Consider the following 18,256-nt stretch of genomic DNA (forward strand, 5'->3'; position numbering starts at 1 on the left):
ATTCTTTCTTTTTTCCCATAATCACTGCTTCATGGGCTCTGAAGGTGTTTGAGTTTCCATATATGATTTCATGGGTTTTTAAGTTATTGTGGATGGCCTTTTAAACATTCTTGTGTATATGCCAATTAAAGTTGACATACAATTTTAAATTAGTTTAAGATATACAATATAGTGATTATATGGTTAGTAGAGGCCCAGTGCACGGATTTGTTCATGAGTGGGGTCCCTAGGCCTGGCTGGTGATCAGAGCCAATTGGCGCCATCTCACCCAGTCCTGATCAGGGTTGATAAGGGCTGACCAGCTGGGGAGGGACTGGGGGAGGGCTCCAGGGTGTGTCTGGCCCTCTCACCCAGTCCTGATTGGGTGGACTCCAGCAGCAAGCTACTGGTTCATAGAATCTGCCCCCTGGTAGTCAGTGTGCATCATAGGACAAGCAGTCGGACATTTAGCATATTACACTTTTATTATACAGGTTATAAAATAATCACCTGGTAAGTCTAGTACTGATATAATACCATGTATTCATTGTTATTGACTATACTCTGTAGTCTGTACTTTCCATTCCATGACTGTTTGTGTAACTGATAATTCATACATTGTAATCTCTTCCCCTTTAGATGGTATTTGTGATAAAATATTTCCACCTACTTAAAAAAAAATAACTGCATAAAGCAGGAAAAAAAGAAAACCCCTATTACTTTTCTGTTGCCAAAGCTCTAATTATTTTTTCTATTTCTTCCTCTGGAGGAATCAGGAGACAATCTCTGCCTCAGCATCCTATGATCCCTTCTCCACTATATCTTTCTCCAAACCTGCCCTCACATGCCCATTTATACAGTCAGAAATGATCCTGGAGAAATTCAACATGAGCCCTGGCCATTGATAGCATGCCTTAATTGAGAACCATTGCTGGCCTGCTCAGTACAAATGCACACCAGCTGAATGGGAGACCTTCGGTGCTTTTCACCATCTGTATAATGTAGTCTTAGAGTGTGAGAGTATAGGTAAAGTTGCAGATTGCAGAATCATATAAAACCTCATTTTAGTTTATATGTTTGAAACAATATTTTAGTTTTCCATCATTTAGTAGGCCTCCTAGGCTCCCTCTGTTTCACATGCCACCTCTTCCCTCCATTGCCTGGTTCTTCCTTTTTCTTCACCCCTGGAGGTAAGTGGAATTAATTTTTATTTGTTTTTGTCCCACAGTTGTTCACACTCACTGTGTTTGTTCCTAGAAAGTGAAAATTGATTTTTTATCATGATCTTCATACCCACCTTTTGGATCTATCTTGCACAGGCTTTTCTCTGGATAACATGTGTTTGAGATCTCTGTCCCTAATTGCTCACAGCACTGGCCTAGCCAATGTGCAGGACCACAGTGCATTGACCAAATCTGTCTCCTGAGTTACCACCTTTTATCACGTCTGTCTCCTTCATCATTTTGTTCTCTGGGAGGTGTTGGTTATTTGTAGATCACTTAGCAATAGCAGTCTACCCGGGAAATATTTGTAAATTTTCTATTTCAGGGCCATAGAAATGTCTAGGCTAAGGTCTAACCGAGAAAATATTTCTGGTCTAACCTGAACCAAGCGGTTCAGGTGTTGGTGATAGGAACCCTGAACCCAGTTTGAATTCCATGTTCTCATAGGATTATTTGCTCTCAGGTTGTGGTGGGCTGCATGTGGCCCCTAAAAAGATGTCTGTATCTCAAATACCTGATATGGCACCTGTAGGGCAAAAGAATGAATATTTCCCTATAAGGTAATGATGTGATTAAGAGAGGAGGAGTTTATTCTGGATTAACTATAATGGACCCTCAATGCCATTTTACATATCTTATAAGAGAGAAAGTGAGGAAGTTTAGACACACAGGGAAAAGCACAGAGAAAAAGGGCATCATGGAAGTGGAGGCAGAAATTGGAATGATGCAGCCAGGAGACAAGGAACACCAAGGAACTGTCAACAGCCACCAGAAGCCGGAAGAGGCAAAAAAAAAAAAAAAAAAAAAAAAAAGTTCTCCCCTAGAGCCTCTGAAGGGAACATGGTCCAGCAGACAATTTGATTTCAACTTCTGACCTCCAAAACTTTTGTACAATAGATTTTTGCTGTGTTAAGCTAACCAGTTTGTGGAAATGTGCTTCACCAGTCCTAGGAAATTGATATAATGCACATTTGTGAATATTTTAGAAACAGCCTAGTCAGTAAAGCAACTAGGAGTTACTTAATTGATTAATTAATTCATCAAATATATATATTGTGGAATCCCTGAAAATTGAAAAGGTGACCAAGTAGAAAGACTGCCATGAGTACACTATGTAGAGTTGACAATAAGCAGTCAGGGCATACTCAGAGAATTACAGAGCAGAGCGTAGAAGGAGAAGCATGAAATTGGGTTGAGAATATCTTAAAGGTCACAGAATTTGGTCTGGAATTTATCCTTTGGGCTACAGAATAAGAGTGATAGAGGAATTTTAAGTGGAGAAGCTAAATTGAATACTCTACTTTTATATGAAAAATGGATAACTCTTTGCTATTGAAATAGGACAGAACTTTTCAACTAGCATGGACAATACTACCAGCTCTCCTTGTGTGTTGTTTATCTAAATAATTTGGTCTCCAATTCTTCATCCATAGAAAATTTTGCTTTTTTGTGCATGATTATATTCACATATGCTACATTATTGGGCAAATGTGTTACAGTCCCATTCTCTGTGAATAACTGTGAATTTAGTTCTGGAGTATGAGTATTTTTTTAACTTGGATGTATACTGAATTCCAACACTTGTTTTATATTACGCATTTGAAAAATAGTTTAAATTATCTAGATTTGCAGCATATAGCAAACATTATGTGAAGTGGGGATGAGGGATGAGGTTGAGAATCTAGGGCAGGGTTAAGTTGCTCATAGTTCTGTTCAATAGTTTGTGCTTTCTCTGTTAGGTGTAAGTAATGTAGGGTAAAATAATTTTCCTTTGTCCTTATGAGTTGTAGGCTGACACCCTTATAGTAAAGCTAAGATTAACGGGGGAAATTTTTTACTAACATATACTAGAACCAAGTATATGCTGGAGATACCTAGGAAAACAGTAACCTAAAGAGGAAGCTTTAGAACTTGGGCTTAAATACCATCTTAATAGGGAAAGGTGTGGGAGATATAGGCCTCTTAGGGGAGCATACAGATTTTAGGAAGGGCAGGATGAAGGGGTGACCTGCATCTAGTATTGTGTGAATTCTCGTATCGAAAAAGTATTCCACTAATACTGACCCATGTCAGGGATATACATTTGTTAGAAGTGCACAAATTAAAAATAGTTTGAAAAATGCATTGAGGTTTTCTAGCACTAGGGTGTGGAGGAATTCTCAATTGCTTATTACTCCTGAATGCAAATATCACTGGTCGTTGAGATAATCCTTTCATTCTGGACTTAGTTTATGATATATTTGTGCACACACAGTTAGAGAGTAACATTCTCAAACCTAACACATTAGCCAAAAGCATCTCAAGGACATATGTATAAGGAAGGTAAAAATTGAATGTATTTACATAGTTCCTTGCCAGGAAGATGAAAATGTTTGAAGTAAACACTCTAGGAGTGGAGACTAGATGGGAATACTAGAGATACGGGCAGCATGTGAAGATTTCTCACTCAGCTCTGCCTTAAGAAAAACAATGATCTGAAACATTTACTAGTGCAGCTTCCAGCGTCTTGGAGTCCTGAACAGCAGGCAAAGGTGCAGCTGCGATCCTGAGAAGCTCAACTTGAGCCTGCAGTTTATGTAAATAGTCTCTGTCCGGATGATAAATGGGTGACTTGAGAAAATAAAAGCCTCTGCCCATGGAAGTCTCTTTTCAAATGAGAGGTGTTTAAATCCCACAGCCAGGGCGTCCTGGCAGATTTCCCATATTCAAAACCAGTACATAGATATAATGCCACTGCTTTGCCAGCCGCAAGGAGCTGGACTCTGGAAGGTAGCTGGGATGAAGAGCCAGGGAACACTGCCATCTGGTGGCAATATAAAATCACTACTAAAGTACAGTCACGGGCTCCCCTGTATTTGAGAAAGTATTTGTTTACAACCTACTTTTAAAACAAAAGCACCATGATATTTTAAATCAAATACCACCTGAACACTGTTTTAATTAGTTACCATATTGTTGTTATTGTTTTGCAAGTTCCTTCCTTTTTTTTGTTCTACTGTTTTGCTTTCCCTCTGATGTGTGAAAAACCTCAAGGACAGGAGTATTGTTTTTATTCTATTTTGGTTCTTCAGTTTTCCCTACTCATTATTTTCTAGTTTTCAGAAACTAGAATAAACCCTCTAATTACCATAAGGACAATGTAATACATTAGGAGATCAAGATGAATATAGAGGAATGAATAATATGGCAAATATTGTAATTAAAGTAATCTGAACATAGGTCTGAAAATGGTGAGCCTTTAGCCTAGACTTCAGTCTGGTTTGCCTTTGAGGATGTTATTTAATTCTTTTGTACTTGAGTTTGGTTTATTACCATTGGATCTCATAGTTTCTCTGTCTGCTGAGTTTCAACTTGGCAGGAATGACAGATTATGTCCTTGTATAGAGATTTTAATGTAGTTAAAGTGTTTATATAATCCTGGGGCAAGATTTTGATGTTGTAAAGATCATATAATAAACACTCAGCTCTTAAATATCCCTCATCATCAATTTTACTCTTTTTTCTCTGAAATTTTCTCTCTTAAAAGTAATGTGTGAGTTAAAGCATTTCCTGCAGAATTTCAAATGTTATGTAGTATGTATGTGTGTTTGTGTGTATATGTCAACTCTATTTCATATGCAATATTCTCTCAGTAAATTTAAGATCTCTCCATTTCAAACATCAAAAAAGAAACGTCATTTCTAAATTTTTAGTTATTAAGTGAAATGTCATATATTGGTGGAAAAGGCACCTGGATCCAAACATCCTTCTCTTCTCTCTTTATGCCCCTATAATTAACCAAGAGCAAATGCCATGATGGATGGTGAGCTTGGCCACATTGGAGAATCTGGTCTGTGTTACTGTCTACCAACAAATTCTTCCAGGCCGGTCCAGATCTAAATGACTGGATTTGCTGCTGAGTTCATTAACCGAGAATGTATGTAGTTTGATGTATGCTTGAAGGCTTAATGCCCAAAAATCTTCAAGAAGAGCACATCCTGGCTAGCTGATTTCCCTGCAGTTTTTTAGGAGAAACATGTATTATCATTAAATAAATGTCTCCACATTCCACATTCCACTTCCTATAGCAGACAACACAGAGTTGCTCATGTGAGAAACAGCTTTCTCGCCTATGAATGCCTTACATCAGAGGAGCGGCCCTGAGACTCTCCTTTAGGGCTTTCAGAGGCTCTCAGCATGCAGGGCAGAGTGCCTCTGGTCTACAGCACAGGCCTCCGAGTGCTGGGTCACCTGTTCAGATGTTGGGCTGGTTCTTTGAGGTACCGCTCATGAACCTCAGTGTTGACTTTGGACACACCATGTAGTCTGTGTTATTCATGTGCTCAGCCTTGTTGTTAGATTGCAGCCTTATTTCCTGAGCTTCCCACTCCCCTCCCTGCAACACTGTCCAAACTACCGCTTCTGGAGTAGAGTCTTCTGGAGAAAATGATATTTCCCTCCTCCTCTGAGACCATAGGGGATGTATCTATGTCATCCTAGTTGAGTACTAACCACCAACCTTAACTATAGGCAGATGAAATGATTTAAGAAACTGTAGACTCACATTGCACATATATTATCTGTTTTTCTTAAAGCAGAGAATAACATATTCTTCTTTGTTTTGCCTGTGAGTGGGCTTCCTGTTAGGTGTTCCACTTGTTTTCTTGAATTGATAGTTAAATCTTTTTTAATATGTTTTTATTGAGTTTAGAGAGGAAGGAGAGTGTGAGAGAGATAGAAACATTGATGAGAGAGAAATATCGATTTGCTATCTCATGCACACCCTCTACTGGGGATTGATCCTGCAACCTGAGCATGTGCCCTATCTAGGAATCAGACCAGCGACCCTTTGGTGCATGGGACAATGCTCAACCCACAGAGCCACACCAGCCAGGCAATAGTTAAATCTTGAAGCTTGATAGGTTTAGATTTTTTTTTTTTTTGGAAGACTATGCCATAAACATGTTTATTTTTTATCTTGACATACATAACATCTGTTTTTATTGTTGTTGTTGGTTTGTTTTTTAATAAAGTTAGCAACTGTTGATGATCACTGTTAAATCATAGTGAAGTTTTTGCCACTGGATCCAGATTTTGCTTCCAGATACTGGTAAGCCTGGGCCCCTGCCTGGGCCCCTGCCAAGAATACACAGTTAAAGTGTTTATACTAGTATAATCCCGGGGCTAGATTTCAGGAAGTTGCACTGTGCTGCAGATTGATGAGCCTGGTCAAGGTGTTTGAAAATTGTATTTTCTAATTCAAACAAAACCATATCTCACAAATATTTTTTTAAATATTTTTCAAAATTACTTAAAAATTTAAAAACTCAACCTGTTGATTAAATATTATATTACTAAAGACACCATTAAGAGAGTAAAAAGGCAAGCCACAGAACAGGGGAGACTATTTGAAAAAAAAAAAAAAACACAAATAAGGGATACTGAAAAGATCTTGTATTCACAATATATAAAGAACTTTTACCAATCAATAACAAAAATATAGACAGCACTATAGAGAAAATGGGCAAACACTTTAAAAACTATTAAAATTACTTTACAAAATAGGTACTTCACAATTACCAGTATAACATTGAAAAGCCATTTAATCACTTTATTTTTTTAAATATATTTTATTGATTTTTACAGAAAGGAAGGGAGAGGGCTAGAGAGTCAGAAACATCGATGAGAGAGAAACATAGATCAGCTGCCTCCTGCACAACCCACTGGAAATGTGTCCGCAACTAAGGTGCATGCCCTTGACAGGAATTGAACCCCGGACCCATCAGTCCGCAGGCCGACGCTCTATCCACTGAGCCAAACCAGCCAGGGCTATTTAATCACTTTAGTTACCTAGGAAATACAAATTAAAACCACAGCAAGGTAATATTATAGAATCACTAGAATGGTTATATACTAATAAAAAGACTGACCTTATCCAATCTTAGCAACTTTGGTAAAGTTGGCCATACACGTACCCTATGACGCAAAAATTACATGCCTACAGAAACATATGCATATATACAACTGAAAGAAAAATGTATGTATGTGCACTAAGTGATGTGTACAGGGATATTCATAGCACCATTATTTGCAATAGATAAAAATTAGAAAAATAAAATATTCTTCAATAGCAGGGTAAGTAAATAATTTTTGTGTATTCATAAATACAATGGAATATTATATAAAATTATGGTTAAAAAAGAAAAAAAAAGCCAGATACAAAAGGGAATATACTCTGTGATTCAACTGACAAAGGTTTCCAAACAAGAAAGAGAACTAATGATATTAGAAGTTAGAATAGCAGGTGGTTTTGGGGAAGAGAGATTTGAAATATGACTGTGTTTAGCATGAGGAAGCTGCTGGCACGGGGGGGAGGCATATTAATATTCTATTTTCAGATATGGGTAGTAGTTACATAGGTGCATTCAATTGTATCAAGTCATTGAGCTGTTCTTATTATTTGTGCATTTTTCTAAAAGCATTTCATACTTCAGTAAGTAAATTTATTAAAATGTACTATTGATAAAAGCAAAGGACAACTGAGTGATATTTTTAAAAGTAGAACTGAGAATTTTCACACTTCTAGTATTGCTCCATCAGCCATATTAGAAAGAGAGAGAAAGAAAAAAAGATAATGAATCATGTCCTTCAAGATGTCAGCCAAAAATTTGAAATTAGCAAGATTGAAATGAAGACTTACAGACACACAGAGAGAACTTTATCTTATTTTTATACTGTATTATGTGATATTAATAACTGAGAAAATGAAGCCATTGTGATAAATAATCTATTTTAAAGCTAAGCAACAAAAATATGAAAACAATTGTCTATAGTTTTTCAGTACTGCTTTTAAATATGTTATACTCAAGTCACTACTTCATTACACTTAAAATTTACTAAAGTTAACAATGTTTTTGAGTGGGTTTTTTTTTTTTTTACAGTAATACAGAAAAAAACAACATATTATGGAGTAAACTGACTTCCTAAAAATGGACAAGTTAATACAAAGAAGTAATGTGCTGACAAACTAAAATCATTTCTTTTTTATGAAAATACTCTTGGAAGTTGTTTTAAAAATTGCAGATTTCAACATGATAATATACGAAATAGCCATAGACACTTGGTAGGCACAAAATAAATGTTAGCTGTTGTCATTATTTGAATGAACAAGTGACTCCAGTGAGAGAGATTTTCTATAAAGTTGCATAGAGTTCAGTTTTTTCTTGGCATATATGTTATTATATTTGTGAGATTGTGTTTTAATAATGAAACCCAAGAAAAAAGTTTAATGCATTGAAGAAGCCATTTTCCTCTTCTTTGATGACTTATTTAGTGAAAGCATTACTTTATGGATAAAGTGAATAAGTGCAACTACTCTATAGCAGCTGCATTGTCTAGAATTTTAAAAAGTGATCCTCAAGGAAGCTTAGGAAAATTGATCTACATATAAAATATATTCCCAGTATTATGATGGGCAAGTTATTGCAAATAAATAGTTGCCAGAAGTTTACAGAGTTCTGAATGTTTTGAATACTAGAGGCCTAGTGCACGAAATTCAGCCCAGCCTGTACCTTTTCCAATCTGGGCCCCTCGAGGGATGTCCAGTAGGATTGGGCCTAAATGGACAATTGGACATCCCTCTCACAATCCAGGACTGCTGTTTCCCAACTGCTCGCCTACCTGCCTTCCTGATTGCCCCTAACCGCTTCTGCCTGCCAGCCTGATCACCCCCTAACCACTCACCTGCCAGCCTGATTGATGCCTAACTGATCCCCTGCCAGCCTGATTGCCCCTAACTGCCCTCCCCTGCAGGCCTGGTCCCTCCCAACTGCTCTCCCCTGCTGCAAATCTTGTCGTGACCATCTTATGTCCACATGGGGGCAGCCATCTTAGACTACATGGGGGCAGCCATCTTGTGTGTTGGAGTAATGGTCAATTTGCATATTACTCTTTTATTAGATAGGATGTTTCATTTATAGAAAAAGTGTAAAACAAAAGTGCAGATTCCTCGTGACACTTTGGAGATGGGAAGTGACTGTGGCTCTCTTTTGTGCCACATAAAGATTTACTGAATATTTTATGACAAGTCATTTTTCAGAAAAATTAAAGATGTACTAATATTGTTGCTGGTATTTATTTTATTTAAAAGGGTGAGTGTTCAAATGTGCCTACTAGTCCATAATAAGTGCCTGTCAGTAGTCTGCTGCCTAGAGAAACTCACACATAAACACTTGAGTTGGCCCCTTAAATTAAAAGGGGCAGAAGTAATTACAATAAAAGAATCATTCTGTATAGAGCATTTGAAAATGGATTGTTATGAAATAGCTATAATGTAATGTGCTTTTTATTTCAGAAAACAATTCAATGTATATAGTACAACCTATAAAACCTCTCATCTTGAAAACTTTAAACTCTAGGAAACACAATTTCTAACCATTCATAAAATCTTCCACAGAATTTCCGTGGGCTTTAAATGCAATAGTTAAATATTAATTAACTACTAAGTCAAATCTGTTTAGTATTTAAACATAGTTTGACATCAGGGAGGATAGGAATTTCCTAGCCAATTTCAATGGCTTTGCTAAATTCGCAGACATTATTGTATCATGACTGATAGCAATTAGCAACATACTTTTATTTTTCCATTTGCATCCATGTGTCTTTGTGAAGCAGCATGTTTTAGTGATGACAATTATTAAAGCTCAATATATGAGTCAACTGAATTATGAAGCGAACAACTGGATTTCTGTACCACAAAGTGTTAAATCAAGATTTAAAAAGTAATGAAAACTATTCAACCATTTTTCTCAGTATTATTAATATCCAAAATAAAATTTTATTTAAAATATTTTAAATTTATTTTAATGTTTCTACTTTAGATTTGTTCTATAATGTGCATGGTATCTTAGTAGAGTAAATGTACATATGTATGTATCACATTTGTGGTTCATGCTTAAAATTTTAATTGTTAAGAGGTTACAATCAGAATAGTTTAGAGATCACTGGTTTAGAGGTCGGAAGGAAAGGAAAAAGATGGTAAAGAAGATGAGTGAAGGACAATTCAGGAGATAGAAAAAGGCCCAGCTGGCATGACTCAGTGGTTGAGCATTAACCTATGAACCAGGAGGTCACAGTTCAATTCCTGGTCAGAGCACATGCCCAGGTGGTGGGCTCAAGCCCCAGTGTGCGACAGTTGATCAGTGATTCTCTCTCATTATTGATATTTCTATCTCTTTCTTCATCTCTGAAATCATTAAAAATGTATTTTAAAAATGAGAAAGATAGAACAATGGTACAGTCTTACTGGAAACTGAGGGGGAAATTATTATTTTTTTAAATGATGAAATGGTTAACAGAGGTTTTTTTTTGCAGCAGAAAGCTCAGGAACTATGAGGTCTGAGAAAAAGCCATGGGATTTATGACTGATGATTAGAAAGTTATTGGTGAAAATATTTTTAGTCAAGTGGTAGGAACAGAAACCAGATGCTATGCAGTAAATACCCCAATAATAAGGCAGTGGGAGGAAAGGAAAACGAGCGGGGAGAACAGATCACTCTTACTAAAGCTTGGCAGAAAATGAACAAGGCGAGGGAGAGGGAGAGGCAGAGACTGCACTAGGCGTAGGCAGAACAATTGATTAAGTAAGTCAATAGGAAAGTGGGAGGGAAAGTATCACAGTCAAAGGAGGAGGAGGAGGGTGGGGCATTTTGTAAGATAGGTGAGAGATCAAGAAAAGACAAAGACAGCTGTGGAAATTGATTTCCTAAGGCCACACTATCAATGAACTAAGTGATTACCTAACTTCCTAAAATTGAGGAATACCAGGTTGCAATTATGAGATAGATAAAATAGAAAAAGATTTGAAATATCTTATCCGAATCCCTCACAAGATACTGAAGCAGAGATCCTCTGATAACTGAGCAAGGTTGAGGACCTGGATACCTACAATCAACATGAATTTATGTCAGAGTCAAATCAGTAAAATTACAAGACTGTTTACTTTATTACTATTATTGTTTTTTACCATTATTACTGTTATTTTACCAGCAGTGAAATAATATTATTATTTTATTATTATTATTTACCTTACTTTTGGAAGGTGAGAAAACTGAAAGTGATTTTTTAGGGACTGGCAAAGAAAGTAGAATGGAAAGTGGGGAAATTGTTAACAAGTTGGTTATAAGGAATCTATAGGTTAAAAAAAAAACAATAGGTGAGACAAGGAAGAGCTGATAGGCAGAAATGAATTGAAGACTGAGAGGGAAGAACAGTGTTAGTAAGTGTAAGCACAGAGGAAAGTCTTAGAATCCAAGATATTGATGATGGAGACATTTTGAGGGACAATGAGATCCACGTTCTGATTGTACTTACAGGAGCGTGAAAAAGAGTAGAAAAAAAAATGTTCATCTAGATGTAAACCATAAGAGCCTCTGATGTCATGCTGGTAGAGGGATGACAAAGATGGGCATGAGATGGGGAGGGCATCATGAGAAAATGCTCTCTGTGCAGGGGAGGATCCCAGAGATGACGGTAGGGTCATTCTATAGACATTTAGAGCCCCTTTTGGATGGTGGTGCCAGACAATGCTTCATAAAGTGGTAGGAACAGAAACCAGATGCTCTGAGGTAAATATCCCAGTAAGGTGGGTATGCAGGAAGCAGCCAGAAAGGCAGCCTTCATGGGCGAGGGTTTCAAAAAAAATGTTGAGGTAAAAAAGGAGGTGGGAAGCAGCCTTCAAAGACTACATCCTATGTTGGGTACTTGTTCACAATAGCATGAGCTTTTTAATTTTAGCAACACTTTGGTGGCAAGAAGGCCACTTAACATTTCACATAATATGAAAGCTCGAAGAAATACTGAGATGAATCCTACTCATTAAAAATGGTTTCTAGCTCAAATAATATAATAATATAGCAATGTTTCAAATCAGGTTGCCAGGATGGATACCTTTCAAAGACTCATGTGAAAGTTTCTGTGTTAATACCCAGCTTAAAATAATTTCAAATGTAATTTTTAAGGAACGAATTTAGAATATTTTTTCTAGATACAGAACTGTTATATGGTACACTGCAGTTCCCATCTGCCATCTGCAGCAAGAGTTGCTCTGCTGAACAGTTTCCAAATGCTATGCATATGTCCACTGATTCAAGACTAATTTCACTAAAAGCTAATCTAAACAGAAAATGTGTCTTAGAGTTTATTTTACTGTAATTTCTATTTCTATAATTTAAACTAAGATTAATTTTCCTGCCCTTTGGCCACAGGTTGAACCTCACAAAAACAGTTACAATTTTCCAATTAAAATTGGAACTGTGGAAGTTACAACAGTACCGTCCATGTGAATTAATAATTTTAAGATTTACAAGGGGGCAAAATAAAGTAAAAGAAGGCTTATTGATACACAAAGAGTCTTCACAATACCAACTCTATAAATGAACCAGTTTTGGTATTTTGAAGGCGATGCACTTGTTACAGCATCTTTAACATAGCAACCCCTCTGCATGCTGGTCCAGTGACAGCACTGACATCTTTGAGGGCAGCCAGACTGCCTGTTGACCTTCTCAAGAATAACAATGGTAGAGATTAGCTGTGCATTCTGGTTGCGTTTTTAAATGCAAATATATTGGTTAAGCGTTGGCTCAAGTGTCCGTTTTATCTTTGGCTAAATTTATAGAGATAAGAGTAGCTAAAAGCAGATTGAGTTGAGCTTGGCAAAAGGTGTGAAGAGCTTCTCTACCATGAGTACTCTGAGACAAATTTTTAAATTTGTTTTGTCAAAAAAATTGTGTGATTATATTGAGTTCTTCCTATATCCAGGAGCTAGAATATTATTTTTTCCTAATAATAGGAAAAAGGGTAGTCAAATCAACATCAAATCAGGATGGTAGGTAGGACTTCTAGATGATAAATTGTTTAGTTCCTAGTTGCAGTAGGAGAAACAGAGGAAGATACAACTGAACTATTTGGGTACAGTAAGACTCTTCCTTTAATACACAACATGTCCTTGAAACATGTGTTTGAATATAAAGGTATAAAGTCCTCTCAATAGTATATGAAGGATTTCTTTCCCAAAGAGCATGTTAAGATCATTCATATACTGCTTGTTAAGATCTCTAATCATAGTTCCAACAAGGATGTTTCTTCTTGGGCCTGGTCCTAGCAAGTCCAGCAGATAGAGGAAATCTTTAAAGAATTGGGACAGAAAGTTGATATCTTTTATCAGGACAATTTGGGAAGCAGACACAGGCATTTCCCATCCTCTGGGTCAATTGCTTCTTCTCCAACCCAAGGGAATGGACAGGGCAGATAGAAAACCTCAATTCTTTTAAACATCTGAACTTCTGGTGGTACTTGGAGCAGGAGAGGAGAGAGAGATTGTCTCATCTCTCAACTACAATTGGGCCCAAGAGTGTCTAAATGTCAAATCACAAGCGTGCACCTGTAAATGCTGCTGAGGCCCCCAATCAACTGCCAGCTCAAAACCCAGCCAGCATGATCCTCTTTGAAGAAGAAGGTGTACATGGTCAAGAGGTGAAGAGTGTTGGCCCAGAGGAGAAAGTGATTCCACCAAGGAGTCTCTCCAGGGAGGATCACAGTGTAAAGTTTTAGGAGAAGTGAGAGAGATAAAAATGTGCTTCTGAGGAGCCCATAATATAAGGCCTGCCAATTATAGGCTTGGGCAACCTTTCTGCAAACAACCTCAGGCTGCAAGGGACAGGGACGATGCAATGACAGCTTGTCTTTAGGACTGGGTGGAACAATCTCAGCATCATGTCTTTTCAATTGGTATAAAGAACATTCTGTGCAGAACAGACAGTTTATGAGTATAGATAGATAATTGTATAAAAATTAGATAACCATCTGAAAGAGACGCCTGTTTTTATGGATGATCAACTTTAGATTATTTTTTCATTTCACATTCTTGCTTGTTTAAACATTTTCTTCAAGAAAAAAACAACATTTGCCTCTATTTATAATGCAGAATGAGAATATTATGAGATTTTTTTAAACCCTTGATAATCTTATAAAGTATTTACAGTGACACAGCCATATAACAAACAAAAAGAGAACACACTCACACACACACACACACACACACACACACACACACATTAGAAGACAGATTACATGGAGGGTTACATGGTCTCCCGGAATGATAATTTGATGTGCATCGCAAACCTATATTTCTTATGGTTTAATATTTTAATATGTAGTTTTTTAATTTCTGTTTCTGTTGTTCTTGATTCAAGTAGAATTTAAATCTGAAGAAGAAAGTTACTGAGAAATTTCTTCCCAAACATCACTTGAATTTACTTTTCTTATAAAATGAAAAGTACAGGCATGAAAGGAGCAGTTTTTTATATAAGCAGAGAAGAGGTAGTTTTTAGTCTTTAAGGAGATTGAGTGATTTTTTACAAAGTTAAAATTAAGTACAAAGTATAAAGTTAAGTATGTTATCTAGGATACTTCATATTGTTTTAAATGTGAATGATATTTAGTCCTTGGGCCAAGATAGGCTGTATGTGGCTTTCTAAGGAGAGGCAAGCTTTCTTTCCCCTTGGGGTGAAGGGTCACAAGTGGATATAATCATGCACTGGGAATCTCATTGAACGGTTTGAAAAATGATGATGTTTATCCAACAACTTAGCTTTAGGTATGAGATGAATGATGGATCTGAAGAAATCTTCTAATTTTTTTCATGAACATCTTATTTTATGGTAATGTTTATTTGTTCCTTTCTTTGTTCATGAGAAAAATACTCAGTACCTTATAATTGAATCATTGTTTTCAGCAGGAACACTAAAAGCTGTATGCAAACTACAGGCCAAGTAAAACACGAGAAATAATTTAACAGCTGCTTTATATTAACAGACAGGATTCTAATGACTCATTTCTAATGACAAGTTAAATGGAAATATACAAAATAAACAGGATTTATTTTTAAAGTACAACTATAGCGTGGTTACAAAGGCCTGATGCATGCCAGCTCAAATTTATTGGTGTTCTTCTGTATTCTTTGCACACATTTTATTTTTCTCATTTTCCTCTGTACCTGATCTTCAAGTTGAAGGCTTGACATCTTATAGCAGTGCCTGACATAGAATTTTATTTCTTTCATTATTGTCAGGCCACAATCTTGTGCCTCAGTAAGATAGAACAACTGTATGTACATACTCATTTCTCAGTACCTCACTTTCCCTTATATAACCATTCTTTGATTTATAATTTCAATATATAGAGACTAATCTGACTTGAACCAGAGACATACATGGAATATTATATGACTATAGTATTTGCAACAATTGTATCAAAGAGTTTTTTTAAAAACATAGATTTTCAATATGTATTTTAATGACTAAAATAAGTTCAAATATGTGTGCCTTTCTACTATATAATAAGGACTACTGTTAGTGACTGGATATCACTCTTAATATATGAACATGTAATAGCCATTAATAAACTAGACAAAGAAAAAGTTGTAAAACTTGAGTCTATATTATTCAAGCATTTCTCCATTTAGTTAATCCTAGAGGACCAGTGCACAAAATTTATGCATTGGAGCGGGTGGTTCCTCAGCCTGGCCTGCACCCTCTCACAGTCCAGAAGCACTTGGGGATGTCCAACTTCCAATGAAGAAGGAGAGGTTCTCACCACTGCTGCTGTGCTCACCAGCCATGAACCTGACTTCTGGCTGAATAATGCTCCCTTTGTGGAAGCACATTGACCACTAGGGAGCAGCTCCTAATTGAGTGTCTGCTCTCTGGTGGTCAGTACACATCACAGCAACCATTGACTGAATGTCCCATCATTCAGTCAATTTGCATATTAGCTTTTTATTATATAGGATGTAGTTATTTGATACCTACTATATTTAAAATACTGAGATAAGGACTGAGAACATTGAATACAACAGATATAATCCTTTTGCTAGTTGATTTATATTTTTAACCAGAGAGACATTAAACATTAATCCAGGTGTTATTTCATTGTATTTGTGAAAACTGCTTTGCAATACAAGGACAAGGTGTTCAGATACTAGACAACAAAGGTTCTGGCTAAACTCTACATGGTAAGGGCAACCTTGAAGAAAGTCTTAAGTTTGTGATAATGTTCTAGGTAAATGGAACAGCCACGCCTTACATCAGGAAGGAAGAATGGTGGAATTGTAGAACTAAATAAAGGACATTAGAGTTGGAGTCCAGAATGCTTATCATGTTATACAAGCTCTGCCTCATCTTGTTTCATAAATCTGGCCCTTCCCCTGAGTTATAACATATAGTTGGTAAATTAAGCCATATAATTGTTGGAATTTTTTTAGAGATGGTTAATAAAAATAATTAGATCAATAACAAAACCTTGAGAAACACCAGTCAATGGAAACCAAGAATGAGTAGTCAGAGAGGTAAGACGGACACCAGAAACAGGAAAGGGAGTGGCAAGACATGCTAAATGCTGCAGAGAGATAACAAGTAATGTCTGATGTCTGGTTTGAGAAGTAGGATGGATGCTGCATAGAGAAAGAAGGGAAAAGAGCCTGGAGGTCTGGTGAATTTAGAGAAGGCCTGGCAATAAATTTATAAACTCACGGTGAGCAAAGGACTTACTTTTTTGTGGGCTGTAGAGGAGTCAAGTGTAAACTAGAGTAGTTGTTTGGTTCCAGGAAATACCAACACTCAAACTCGGACTTGAATTGTCACTGGAAGTGGCACCAGGATCCCTTCCTTTGTCATTAGAAAAGGAATTGGAGAATTATTTACCAATTGTAATTCTCTGCTTAAATAATTTAAGAAATTCTGTTTGAGAGATTTAGAGCTTGAGGACTATGTGACTGCTATTTGTATTTTCACCCTGCAGCCAGTATCTGGGGTAATATAGATAAACTAGTAGCCCATTTGCGCGTTATCATGTGCAGTAGGCCGCCTACTGCTTCTGCAGGAGCGGGTGGGAACCACAGCACGGCGCAGGGAGCCATGCTGCTTCCACAGTAGCCAGGATGGACCCGCACCAGTTCTGTGGGAGGTGGGAGGGACCCATGCTGCTGCTTTTGGAGGTGGGCCCGCCTTCTCCTCTCCGGGCCTGTGGTTGGCCGCCTCCCCCTCCCCAGGACTGGGGGACTCCAGCAGGGCTGAGAGGACGGCGCCACCATCTTGTGGCTATGGGCACTGCCATCTTTGTGACATTGTGATGGTTAATTTGCATATTACCCTTTTATTAGATAGGATGGCTGTTGATGTTCTCATTATCTATTGCCACACAGTGCTCCTTACTCACCAAAAAGATTTAATGGCATACGTCCAAAAACAGTTATTTAGTTCATGAGGCTATGGAGTTCAGCTGACCTAGGCTGGATTTGCCCAAATGCCTGGGGTCCTCTGGCTGTGATTGTCTCATCTTGGATGACTGGGATAACCGGAGTCTGCTCTCTGTCCTGGTCAGCATACAGCAGGCTGGTCTAGGCATGTTCTTATGGCATCGTGGAAGAATAAGAACGAGAAAAAACAATTATGCAAACATCTTTCAAGTCTCTGTGTTAACGTATCAATATTCTCCGGGTCCAGAAGAAGTCACATGGACAAGTCAAAAGTCAAAGTATGAGAGCACTGAAAAAAAAAAAAAAATGACAAGGGCAGGGCCTGGATACATAGAATGGTAAAGAATTGGGGCCATAACAGTAACCACCCACCACACTGAATGAATATATGAATGATTGGGTTATAGAAAAGTACCAGGAGCATTGGACTAAGGGTCAGGAGACATATCCCAAAAGCTCAGCACTGTTGATTTTGTTAATTTGGGTGAATCATGTAATTATGCTGGACCCTAATTTTCTTAATGGTCTTTTCCAATCTTTAAAGCCTTTGATTCAAGCTTTCAATGAAATTTTTAATGAATTTAATGCTATACACAATCTGTAGGAGGAACTTGAGAAAAGTTGTTCATTATGCCATCCTTTGGTAAATCAACATGGCTATGCGGATAACCCAAAACGGGTAATTATGACTTTGTGAATCTTTGAATATTTTGTAATCACATTCAAACTGAAAAATGTCTAGTTGGAATTTGAGTATGAAACA

The 18,256-nt window shown here is 37.2% G+C and overlaps 1 protein-coding gene across 2 annotated transcripts in view; it reads left to right on the plus strand.

Moving 5' to 3' along the window:
- THEMIS (thymocyte selection associated) overlaps positions 1 to 18,256 on the plus strand; it is a 133,062-nt gene that overhangs the window by 100,909 nt on the left and 13,897 nt on the right. The gene's annotated exons all lie outside the window — the stretch shown is intronic.

Source organism: Pipistrellus hanaki (assembly GCF_964339955.1).
Source record: "Pipistrellus hanaki genome assembly, chromosome: 7".
Lineage (NCBI taxonomy): Eukaryota > Metazoa > Chordata > Mammalia > Chiroptera > Vespertilionidae > Pipistrellus > Pipistrellus hanaki.